The sequence below is a fragment of the Lycorma delicatula genome, chromosome 7, assembly GCF_047948215.1.
Source record: "Lycorma delicatula isolate Av1 chromosome 7, ASM4794821v1, whole genome shotgun sequence".
In the NCBI taxonomy this organism is placed as follows: Eukaryota; Metazoa; Arthropoda; class Insecta; order Hemiptera; family Fulgoridae; genus Lycorma; species Lycorma delicatula.
In genome coordinates, this window is record NC_134461.1 from 95,690,479 (window position 1) to 95,702,507 (window position 12,029).

Here is a 12,029-nt window from a genome sequence, read left to right on the forward strand (position 1 = left end):
TTGGCACTTATATTTTATTTCGGACCCAAAATGAGAAGCAATTTTTTTCATTACTTTTATAAAAATTATACTTTATTTAATAAAAGTTGTACTTTTATCAGTTTATACTTGACTGGCATAGCTGAGAAAGTCATGCAATCTTTGCCAGCTTTTATACTTATTTATAAACAAAGTACTTTTTTTGTTATTAGTAAGTTGGATTTTTAGTGCAGTACATTTTATTTTATTTTTACAGTACATTTTATTTTAATGTTTTTACAAGGGTAATAACAGTTTAATTATAATTACGCCTAGATTGCATTCAACGTTTGAAAGAAATAATCAGGAAACTAGTAATTTAGATTAATTTAATTAAGTCATTGTTAAACAATAAATTAACTGATCAGTAAATTAGCCAATAAATTAACTAATCAGTAAATTATCTATTGTGTTTTTGACCATCATAATTAAATTACAAAATATATTAAATTAATTTATAAATTTGTTTTTATTTATTAAATTTTGCTTTAGTTTGTCTTTTAAAAGCTTGTTCTACACACAGACTGCTCAACACATCCTGAAGATCACTTAAAAGAATACAATATTATAAAATATCCTCCTCTATGAATCATGAGACCTTGCCGTTGGTGAGGGGGCTTGAGTGCTCAGGGATACAGAGTAGCTGGAACGAAGGTGCAACCATATCGGAGAGGTATCTGTTGAGAGCCAGACTAAGGAGTGATTCCTGAAAGAGGGCAGCAGCTCTTTCAGTAGTTGTTAGGGGCGTGAGTCAGGATGACTTAAACGGCCGTATCAACATCACTCAGTCCTCTGAGTACTGCGCAGCTGAAAGCAATGGAAAACTACAGCTGCTTTTTTTCCAAGAAAATGTGGCTCTCTGCATTTTCACATAGCAATAATGGAGGCGCCTTCCTTGGTAAAATATTCCGGAGGTAAAATAGTCCCCCGTTCGGATCTCCGGGTGGGGACTACTAAGGAAGGGGTCACCAGAAAATTAAAAAATAACATTCTACGAGTCGGAGCGTGGAATGTTAGAAGCTTGAAACCACTAGCACTAGATAGGGAATCTTGGAGAGCTGCATCAAACCAGTCAAATGACTGAAGACAAAAAAAAAATTATAAAATACCTAGTACGTACAAATAAACGAATTAAAATACATTCATTGACTCTTTTCTACACAAAAAAGACAAAATTAAGACAAACAAAGGTAACAAAAACAAAAAATATGTCTCATATTTAAACAAAGATGATAAGAAAGCAATTTTCAAGTTTGAAATTACAGGAGACAGCATAGTTTACAGAACAAAAAGCAAAACAAACCATTTTAAACAAAAGACCATCATACAATCATAACACCCCAAAGTGATAATCTGAATTACACATTCAACACGTTAGATGTAACTTCAAACAAATATATGGTAAAAATTTAAACGTTTAAAACTATTTGTAATAAAATCAATGTTTACCAGCCATTCTATAGAGGTGCAAATCATAAATCCACCCAAATTAACCACCTTGATATTCTACACATTCACTGAAAAGGACTACATTTTAACACATGTGAACATTAAATTTTAAACAAATCATAAATAATACACTAAAAGAAAAGCTAAAACTCAGATCTAACATATTTTTCAGACGTAATGTGACAAAACCACCAGCAACACATTAGCTAACACTGATGAGAAACAGCAGTACTCTTCACTGAAGTTGGCTTTGTGACACAACACACATACGCACTCATACATTTTTTCTTTGGTTGATTAATTCTCCATATTAGGTTGAAGCTTGTGTGTGAGAAAATGGGATTTTGTAAAATATGAAAAACTGCCATGCCTGGCTGATATTTGAACCTTGGACATTCCATATAAAAGGCTGATATGCTACTACTCTGCCACAGGAACTGGCATGAATTCTTTGTTTTACTCGCTTTCCTGATATCCATTTCTAGTTTCATAAATTAATATAATCCGTATTTGTTTTATGTCAAGGAAATGTTAAAGGAAATGCTGGATGGCCAAAAAGGAGTAAGCATAGGTGGAAAAAAAAGGAATTGTACCAGATTTGCAGATGATCTGCTGATTGTAGGTAAAGACAATCAGACAATACAAGGAAGATAAACGCATTGGAAGTTGAGATGAAGGAATATACATTGAAAATAAATGTGAGAAAAACAAAAGTTATGAAGGTGAGTGAAGGGGAAAATATGAATGTCGTAACAGAAGAAGGAAAAATTGAACAAGTAAAAAGATACAGATATCTCAGTACAGTATTAACTGAACTGAGGACTGAACTGACTGAGGAGTAAAGAAAAGATTAAGACGAGAATTGCAATGACAAAGAAAGCCTTTTTTAGAAAGAAAAACCTACTGTGTAGCAACATGGATCTAAATCTGAGAAAGAGATTGGTAAACATGTTTGGAGTATACCTTTGTACAGCAGCAAAACATGAACCCAGAGGGAAATGGAAAACAATAAGATAGGGAGCTTTTTAAGATATGGGACTGGAGAAGGATGGAAAAGATAAAAAGTGTGAACAAAGTAACATAGATTAAGAACAATAACTGAAGATAGAACAATATTGACAACTATCAGAATGAGGAAAGGAAAGTGGATCAGGTATATAATTAGTGGAAAAGGAATAATAAGTACAGTTCGTGAAAGCTCCACTGAAGGAGAAAAAAGAAGAGGAAGGAAGATGCTGAAGTTAAAATGATATAGAGAGTAGTCCAAGGTTATAATCCAAGGGTAATGATCCAAGAGTATAATCCAAGGTTATGATGAGACAAAAAGAAAAGCATGTGACAATCTTTTTCTTTCCCTTGGAGGACAGGAAAACACTCCCAGATGCCGCCTACCTGCACAGACGACACTGTTGGGCTCTCACCAACTAAAACTCCTCCCCTAGTATGACATGCCCCAATACCCGCCTTTCGGCTTCAATCAGGGACATGTCATATTACTTGTAGGACTCCAATTTATGGTTCAGAGAGTCCTGGATGCATTAACAGCAACAGCGACCCTTTGAGGCCCCCAACTACCTCCCCGACCAGGCTGCCTCATCCCAGCTCATCCTGGCAGCCATTAACGTTGACGAACCTCTTCTACCTTCTTAGTCTGAAGAATTTTTCTGCTCATGGCTGATATTGCATTCCAGCAAATGTCACTCTCTAATAATTTGCCCACCAGGTTGGCAGTGCAAAGTCTTCCGGTGATGTCAATACATCGTTGTCTGTCCTCAGCCCACCTGGCACACTCAAAGAAGGTATGACTTAAAGTGTCATCCAAACCACAGTAGTCACACATGAATCTTCTCTTCTCCTTTTTTTCACTAAATAAGCATTGAAGGCTGTATGGGCCATCAGAAACTGGGTAAGCCAGAAGTCGACTTCCCCATAACCCCAACAGATCCACCTTCTTACACTAGGGACGACAACACCTGTTATGCAACACCTGTATAACCTGTAGACCTGTACAAGCCCTGTTTGAAGGAGGGAGTGTTCCCTTTGAGGTGGAGGTGCCAGCGCCTGGTCTTCATTCCGAAACCGGGTAGGGATTTGTCGTTGTCGTCCTTCTACCGGCCTTTATCTATGAGAGATACATTGGCCAAGGTTTTTGAAAGAATGATACTGCAACGGTTAGCCTACGTGGTGGAGGGAGAGGGTGGACTCCACTGAGATCAGTATGGTTTCATTAAAGATCGATCTGCACTGGATGCTGTTGCAAATGACGGGGTTTGGCGGAGCGAATCATTGCTGGCCACCGAAGATGCAAAGAAAGAATGTGCATTCTGGTTGCACTGGATATGAGGAATGCGTTTAACAGTGTTTCCCACGTCGCGATCAGATACGTGCTAGAAAGGTTTAGAGTTCCACTATACTTAGTTCGGATCATGTTCTCGTATCTTACAGGCAGATGTATCATATGTGATGTTGATGGTGGCGTCTTCAAACAGGTAGTGGATAGAGGAGTACCTAGGGGTCGGTCTTTGGACCGACCCTCTGGAATATAACTTTCGACGGAGTATTTAGTGTACCACTGCTTCCGAAGGTGATGATCATATGCTATGCAGATGATCTATTACTTGTTATCGAGGCGGATACTCGGAGGGAGGCTACCTCGAAGATCAGAGACTCTTATTACTCTGTTGCAGCTTGGATGGTGGAAGATGGACTTCAGACAGCGCCGAAAAAGCCGAAATGGTTGTAATTTCCTCTGCTAAACGCAGGCCAACAGTAAAGACTGAGTTGGAGGGTAGAAGAACTAAATCTAAGGCCGCCATAAAATATTTGGACATTTTGATCTATGCTAGACTGAGATTTTGTAGGCATGCTCTTGAAGCCTCTGAAAAGGCGGAGAGAGTTATGCACTATATTGCGGGCATTTCGCCGAATTTAAGAGTCCCAGGGCAACAGAGGAGAAGGCTACTCACCGTAGTGGCATACGCCACCTTACTGTATCGTGCTGAAATTTGGGCGGATGTTATTAAATATAGGAAATACAGAGGCATATTAAAGGCTCTCCATAGGAAGTGTTGTCTCAGGGTTGTGACAGCCTGCAGGACTCTCTCCTTGGAGGCCGTGGAAGTCATTTCCGGCCTGACCTTTTGCTCCCGATTGACTTCGTGATTATGCATAGGAAGAGAATGCGCGAATATGGGGCTATGATATCAGTTGAAAAGGAAGGGGGGACAATTACTGAGGAAATGCCAAGGAATTGGCAGGAGAGATAGACTACTGTGCGAAGGGCTGATGAACCTACAGGTTGATACGCGATGTTGGAGATGGTCTGGGAGAACCCATGGCTCGCTGGATTTTAATCTTACTCAGCTGCTGGCGGACGGGATTTAGGGCGTATCTCTATAGGTTTGGGTTGGGCCACTCAGATAACTGCCCTGCTTGTGAGGTTGAAGAGACGCCTTATCAGTATTTTTTTCGCTGTTCTAGATTTGTGGTAGAGCGTGAGGAGATCGTAGATGCTATTGGTAGAGAGGAAATGTTTGAACCTGAGCAACTCCAGGAAATTATGTTAACCAGTGAGAATCACTGGGCAGCTGTTGCCCGATATGCTAAAGCAGTTTTGGAGAAATTACGTTCTACCGAAGAAAACCCTTAATGTCTTAAATAGAGGCCCTAAGGCCCTGATGCGGGGGATAGGGGCGTGGGCGAGTGTCTAGATGGCCTTCCGATCTTGTGGTGGTCGGCTGGATGAAATGAAGCCGCGGTTACTCCACAGGCTGGAGTCCTGGGGGCTTTCCCTACTTCCGAGCTAAAGCTGATTGCATGTAAGTATGCGTATGGTAACTATGAATGTTTCGAGAGTTGTTGGTGTGCGTGTGTCTGTGCACGGGTGGGGAATACGTGTTGGTATGTTTGGTTCCAGTGTGTTCGGTGTTGTTTTGTGCTGGTTTTATAGTTATGTGTGGATCTGTTTTTGTGTGTATGTGCCTTGCTATTTGCTTTGTTGTCTGAATGTGTGTATAGGCGCTTTCCCCCTTCTGAAGTAATGCTTTACCAGCCATTCCCAGGAGGGGCGGGTCGCCAGGGGTGGAAGTTTAATCGGTAGTGCGCAGGAATACATACGTCTTTTTACTATCTTACGGAATCTGTTAGCGAGTCCGACACTGCTTCGTCGACTCCCGTAAATGGGGTTCCTCCACCTCTTAAAAAAAAAAACCCTTCTGTAGTGGCAATAACAAATATCAATTAGTTGGCACCTCAACTGTAGTCCAGTACATGCACTTAAATGACTCGACCTTCATTAACCACTTGCTCTTACCAGAACTTAATGGTGATAATTCCAATGGTGAAAAAATTCCAGGAATTTTCTCATCTTCTCCGAAGTCCACCACGAACTGCAGAATGAAGTCCAGAAAATTAACGAATCTTTTTAAAACGCCTAATTAGATTGTCACTTTTGAAAAATGTAATCATGTGCCAAAATGCTTTATTTCAGTTATGTGGTCCTTAAATTAGTCTGATTTTTTATCTTATCAATATTTTTATTGTATTACTAGTTTAATGTTTGAACACCTTCTGATTAACATTCAACAAAAGTGAAATCCTTGAAATTTTCGAATTCAGTGATTCATGTTCTACATTCAAAGCAAAGTTCTTTTCTGTTATACATGGCAAAATGTTTTTCAAGTCTCTTAGATTAAATGATGGGTTGTTGGTTTTTACATTTATTATTTTTCGTTATATTTTTTTTTTGTAAAAATTTTAGTTTTAGAGATTTTACGTAGATCGTAATTTTGTGTAGGCCGTCCCTTATTCTTGCTGTGAGAAACTCATATGTAATGAAACTTTTGCCTGATTTCCGATTTGAAACTATGGTTTACATTCGTTACAGTAATTCTGGATTTTTATACTTTAGCTTAGGAAACCGGATTAGAGAATCATGGCTTCATTTAACAGTTTTTATGGGTACCAGCCCATCTAAAACTGCGATCTAGACATAATAAATTAAGAAATAGAAGCGTCAAAATGAATATAGAAAAATACAAGTTTTTTTTTTAAAATAATGTAACCGATGTCTGAATACCTACACGCCGTGTAAAAAGCAGAAAAGATCCTATCATGTGACCTCGAAAATAAATTTTATTTACATAATTTTTATTGCCAGGCACTGTAAAATGATCAGAAAGTTTTAATGGCTTTTTTTCATTAATTTAGTAGATTATATTGTTGGAAGAAATAATTTTTGATGGGACACAAACCGACTTGCACATTCATACTTATTGTATGTTGTTTTAATCGTGGCTGAGTAAGTCACATAACTGGTCGCGATAAACTTATTAGTAGCCAACTACTACTATATCAATTCATTTTGCTTTATTTTACAAAGACGAATAAGTGAGTCATTTTAATCAATACTTTCGCATTAACTAATACTTTGTGTAAAAATCGAAGGAGGAAACTATTAAAAAAATGAAAATAATAAACATGACGTCAAAGAATTTTCTACGAAAATAGAGTAATGATATGATTTTCTTTGTTAAAAAACAATTTTGCAACCTAATTTTATTAAAAAAAAAAAACAAAAAAAAACTATAGTCTCTTAATGGTTAATAAATTAAAATCGCAACCAGTTGAGAAAATATTTAAAGGAAAAAAACTTTTTTCATCTTTATATAATTTTTATCAGAAAGTGGTATTTCAAATAACTGTGATGTAATTGACATTGATGCAGACTTTAGTCGGTGAAAGTTTCTCATGAACGGACAAATAAAATAAATTCATTTCTTTAAAAACACACGATCGAAAGTATTATTCATTGCGACTACATATTTATTATTGTCAGTATTTCATGTAATCACTATTTCTTCGTCTCAGTATCGCTCTCTCAAATGCATTAGTGAAAATTAACATTAATTTAATACCGTTTTGTTTCTATTTCAATACCACGCGTAAATACGACACAAAAATTTTCAGATTAATCTCGTATTGTTTACAATGACCACAAGGCAGCAGCAGCAGCAGCTGTGACGACGACGCTGAGTATCCCGCGGCGCAATATCAACCCTACTCCTCAATTATTTACCCCTACCCCTACGGTTGCTTACTTTCTATAAATTAGTTCGTCGGAAGTTCTAGGAGGTTACATTCTGCTCTTTTACGCTTTTTGGAACTCATTGAAGGTAGTACTGGATAATTGGATTCATTTTGTGTTTTTTTGAGACTAATACATTGTAGGTTGTTTTTAAGTTAGAGTAATATTAAAAATATAATTATTTACCATTTTATTAAAGTGATAAGGTTAGATATTTAATAATTTTTCTGAGTAAAATTCTTTTGTTTTTTCTTAAGTTTCAAGGCTGGTTATTTAAAAACATTGATGACTAGTTTGGAGGTCAATGTCTTTTATATTGGGTAAGTTTTGTGGATTAGAAGGGAACGATACTACGTAACTTTTAATTATTTATCGGTAATCTACTTAGTTATTGCCTATTTAGATTTTAATACAGAAGTACTACCAACATTTTATTTTGTTGGAATAATCTTGAACATAATTTTCTAATATGAAACTTGAATTATAGAAAATATTAATATTAATTTTTAGACGAATATTTTAATTCGTGTAGATAATTTGTTTGTGCAGTTACATTGAATGTGTGTTGGAAAAACCCATACAGCCAATTCTGAAAACACTAGTTAAGCTTTTTATTAAAATAAATATTTTATAACCAAAGGCTTTTAAATGCATGGCAAATACTTATATATCAGTTTTATGAATAATTTCACGTAATTAAAATTTTTTTGCATTTGCAAGTTATTTGTACCTTCAACTTCTAGCATACCTTCATATTAAATGTGGTTATTCAGATTGTTGACTTAGAATTATGTCTCTACTTGTTGGAAAAAATTAATATCAGTTATCTGGAGAGAGTTTTATGTTTCCATCAATTGTAATAAAAACAACAGATTATTATACTCTCTTTATTTCACGTAATTCTTTTATTAAGTTCAATCTTATTTACCTCTGTTATAAGATTGGTTACTAGGGAAGTCTGTGGTTTGTTAACATATACTTTATGGATTTCCTTGTCATTATTCTGTAATAATTGTATATTGTTCTCTTTTTTATTCTGTCTTAATTAGTTTTTGTATATCATGTATTTAGGCATTTTTGTAGGTGTCTTTTTGTGATAAATACACTGTGCAGAAGTCTTTGAATATTATCTCTTTCACTCTTCAGCTGTTATAAGTTAATTATTTGTTGCTGTTTTCATAAATACTACATAAACAAAACATATTTTATGTTTGATTAATTGTATTTTTAATAATGATAAAAATTTATGTACCATTGTAGCAAATAAAAATGTTTTACAGTATAAATATAATGGTTACCATAATTATTAAAGTTATTTGTTCCTGTAATTGTTGAAGGTTGTGTTGAGTATTAGTGATTCAGCAATAATGTAACAATAAAGGTAGATTAAAAGTTCTTATTACTACTCTTTATATAAGACTATTTATCTCTTTCTCTCACAACAATTAAACAGAAGCAGTGTTGTTGCCTTGTGTGGATTATGGTGTAGCTTTTTAGGTTAATCATATTTTGGCAGCAAAAAGAATGCTCACGATAAAAAAGAGCAGAACAATAAGTGAATGTTCACTTATTAATTCACGATTTGCTATTAACTCACTGTTTAATTCATTAGGATCAAAATTACTTCATTTGAGATTAATAACTCTTGATGTCATAGTCAATTAGACAGATAAATTCAGTGACTAAAAAATATGTATTACTGTAAGTAAGCCATGTTTTGTAGTAAGAATTACTGCAAAATATGCCAAGTTCTTATAAAAAGATGAAATCTTACTTTAAAAAAAATAGTTACATAAACACTTGAAATTTTTAATTTTCAGTTATTTAAAAAATAATTTTTTTTCAAATCAAGTGCTTTGATTAAAAACCACAATTGTTTTGACTTACAACGTAAAAAAAAAATAAATCACTTGAAATTTTGACCTGTTAATGTAATGGATAATGATAATGAAAGTATTGTAAAATGAATTGTAAACAAATTAAAAACACTGGAAAGAAGATGTTTTCTCTGCAGGCGTTATCTGCTCACAGATGTTTTACTTCCTCTGCAGTATTGCTGTGTTTTTTAAAATTACTTTTGGATTTCTTAATTCTTTTTATTAATTTTAGGAATATATTTAAAAAAAATAAAAAGCATAATTTTCATGTTAAATTTATTTCAAATTTGCATGAATTTCAATTAATTATTAATTTTAATTGGCTCGAAAGTACTGTGCAATCTCAATAACTGACTCAAGTAGTATCTTTATCAGATTATTGCCAAAATAAAATGGCAAAAAAATAATAAACTATTAAAGTCATGTATGAGTCCATAAAGAAGAAAACTTCTTATAATTATAGTTTTTAGAAAAGAATTATTAGATGAAAATGTATCAAAGTATATTCAAATAAAACTGATTATGATTATTTAACTATAATATACAATATTACATTTTTAAATTTGTACTCCAACAATAATGTTATTCTATTTTACTATAAAGCTGTGAATTTTTTTGCATTTATATAATTTAGGTAATGAATAATCAGTGCCTATTTTTAATGGGTTTTTAAAAATAAGTTATCCTATTTTAAAATTATTTAGTCATTTACATGTTCACCTTTATCACTTTATTTGGTATTAGTAAAACATCTAAAATTATTTATAGCACAATACAGTATTTTTAGAATAAAAAAATTAACATTTCATTTATAAAGAGATCTCAATGAAATTTATAATGAAATTAAGTTACTGCTTTAATTTTACCAATCATAATCAAACTGATTGTTAAATAAGGGATAACATCTTGTGAACAAAATGTAATTAATCAACTGCCTTGCATCGTTCTGGTATGTGCTTTGTGGCTGGTTAACATGTATGTTAATTTATTTCAGTTTTGGTTCTTATTGATAAATTCAGGATCTCTAAATATGTTTTGGAGAAAACATAACTATAACCTACTTATTCAGTTTTCTCCTCATGTATTCTAATTGTATTTGTCTGTTAATGAGGGGGGGGTTAGACTTTTTTGCGTATTAACGTTTGCCTGACATTTATGTAAGTTACTTCACCATTGTATGGAATCGCTGTAATATAATTTCATGTTATGCCCCTTCACACATAACCTATTTGCTGATATGATAACATTTTTTTGCAGTATTATGATGTTAGTTTCTTTTGTATTCAGCAAATTTTGAATATCCATTTTCAACCATTACCTTCTTGTTGGACAGTAACCACGACACTGTATTGTATGGAATGAATTGAGCAAACACATTTTCAATTTAAAATTTAACACTTATTAACGTGTAATCATGGTTATTTCAGTGCTGATTTTATAGGTAGTTCTGTTTTTGTTGTTTTTTTAATTTGCATTAGGCTGAGATTAAGAAGCAGATAAAGACTGGTACATTGCAACATAAAGGAGATAATGAAACCAGTGTCACTGTTAGTATAATATGAACAAAAATGCAATTAGTAGAATGCTAAATCAGCAGATAACAACTGATTCCCATTACTAAATAAGTTCTAATTCCTATTTTCTTTTTTACAGTTTTACTTTGTATTTTTTCTTCTACATCCAAATAACTAATCCATGTTACTTTAAAATATGATTAATGTAGTTCCTGCTAGTTTACTAGAGTCTGCTTCAAATTTCTCTATTGTCTAGTTCTGAATTCTCTTCATTTTAAACTTTCATCAGTTCATGTAGATTGTGCATTCTGCTGTAACATCACAGTATGGTACTTATGTATTAACGCCACCGCAGCTACAGCTTTATTTAAAAACAAAGTAGTCAATTGGATTTCGGTGGAAAATGAGCCGATATAGAGTTTAACATAGATTCAAAACAGTCTCTTTATTAATTTTAATAAATGGTTATTTATATTTATTTATTTTATAAATATAATATTAACCAAACTTAACCTACGCTCTCTTCGCTCGCTAACCTTGACTAATTAACAGGGGTGTTTTGATTATTTAAATAATAAATAATTGCAATAATTACTGAATTTATTAAATAAATACTCAAAAAATTACGGTGTTAATTAGTCAAGGTTAGCGAGCGAAGCGAGCGTAGGTTAAGTTTGGTTAAATTATATTTATAAAATAAATAAATATAAATAACCATTTATTAAAATTAATAAAGAGACTGTTCATTTTCCACCGAAATCCGATTGACTACTTTGTTTTTAAATAAAGCTGTAGCTGCGGTGGTGTTAATACGTAAGTACCCACAGTACTTATAATTTGTATGAATTTATTGTTGTTATTTGTATAAATGAAGCAATTATAATACTAACAGCTAAGAAGACTGTGAAGAGTATACAAGTTTTGATACCAACAGTATTCTTGCTTTCCCTGAATGAAAACGGTCCTCACAAGTTCACAGTTCAACTGTTGACACTTTGATGTTGTCTCTCTGTCATTATAAGTAAAAGCCATCCGTGATATCAGATTTTCATGTCACATTTCACATACAAATCAATAGCTGAATCA

At 33.6% G+C, this 12,029-nt stretch overlaps 1 protein-coding gene across 3 annotated transcripts in view; it reads left to right on the top strand.

Moving 5' to 3' along the window:
- Nucleotides 1–7,480: 7,480 nt before the first annotated feature.
- Nucleotides 7,481–12,029, top strand: part of CtsL1 (cathepsin L) — a 38,917-nt gene continuing 34,368 nt past the window's right edge. Inside the window, exon 1 of one of the 3 annotated variants that reach the window (XM_075370533.1) lies at nt 7,481–7,640. The gene's annotated coding sequence lies outside the window, so the exon portion shown is untranslated. Of the gene's footprint in view, nt 7,692–7,749; nt 7,873–12,029 lie in introns of those variants that run through there. The other 2 variants (XM_075370534.1, XM_075370536.1) reach the window with 2 other exon arrangements.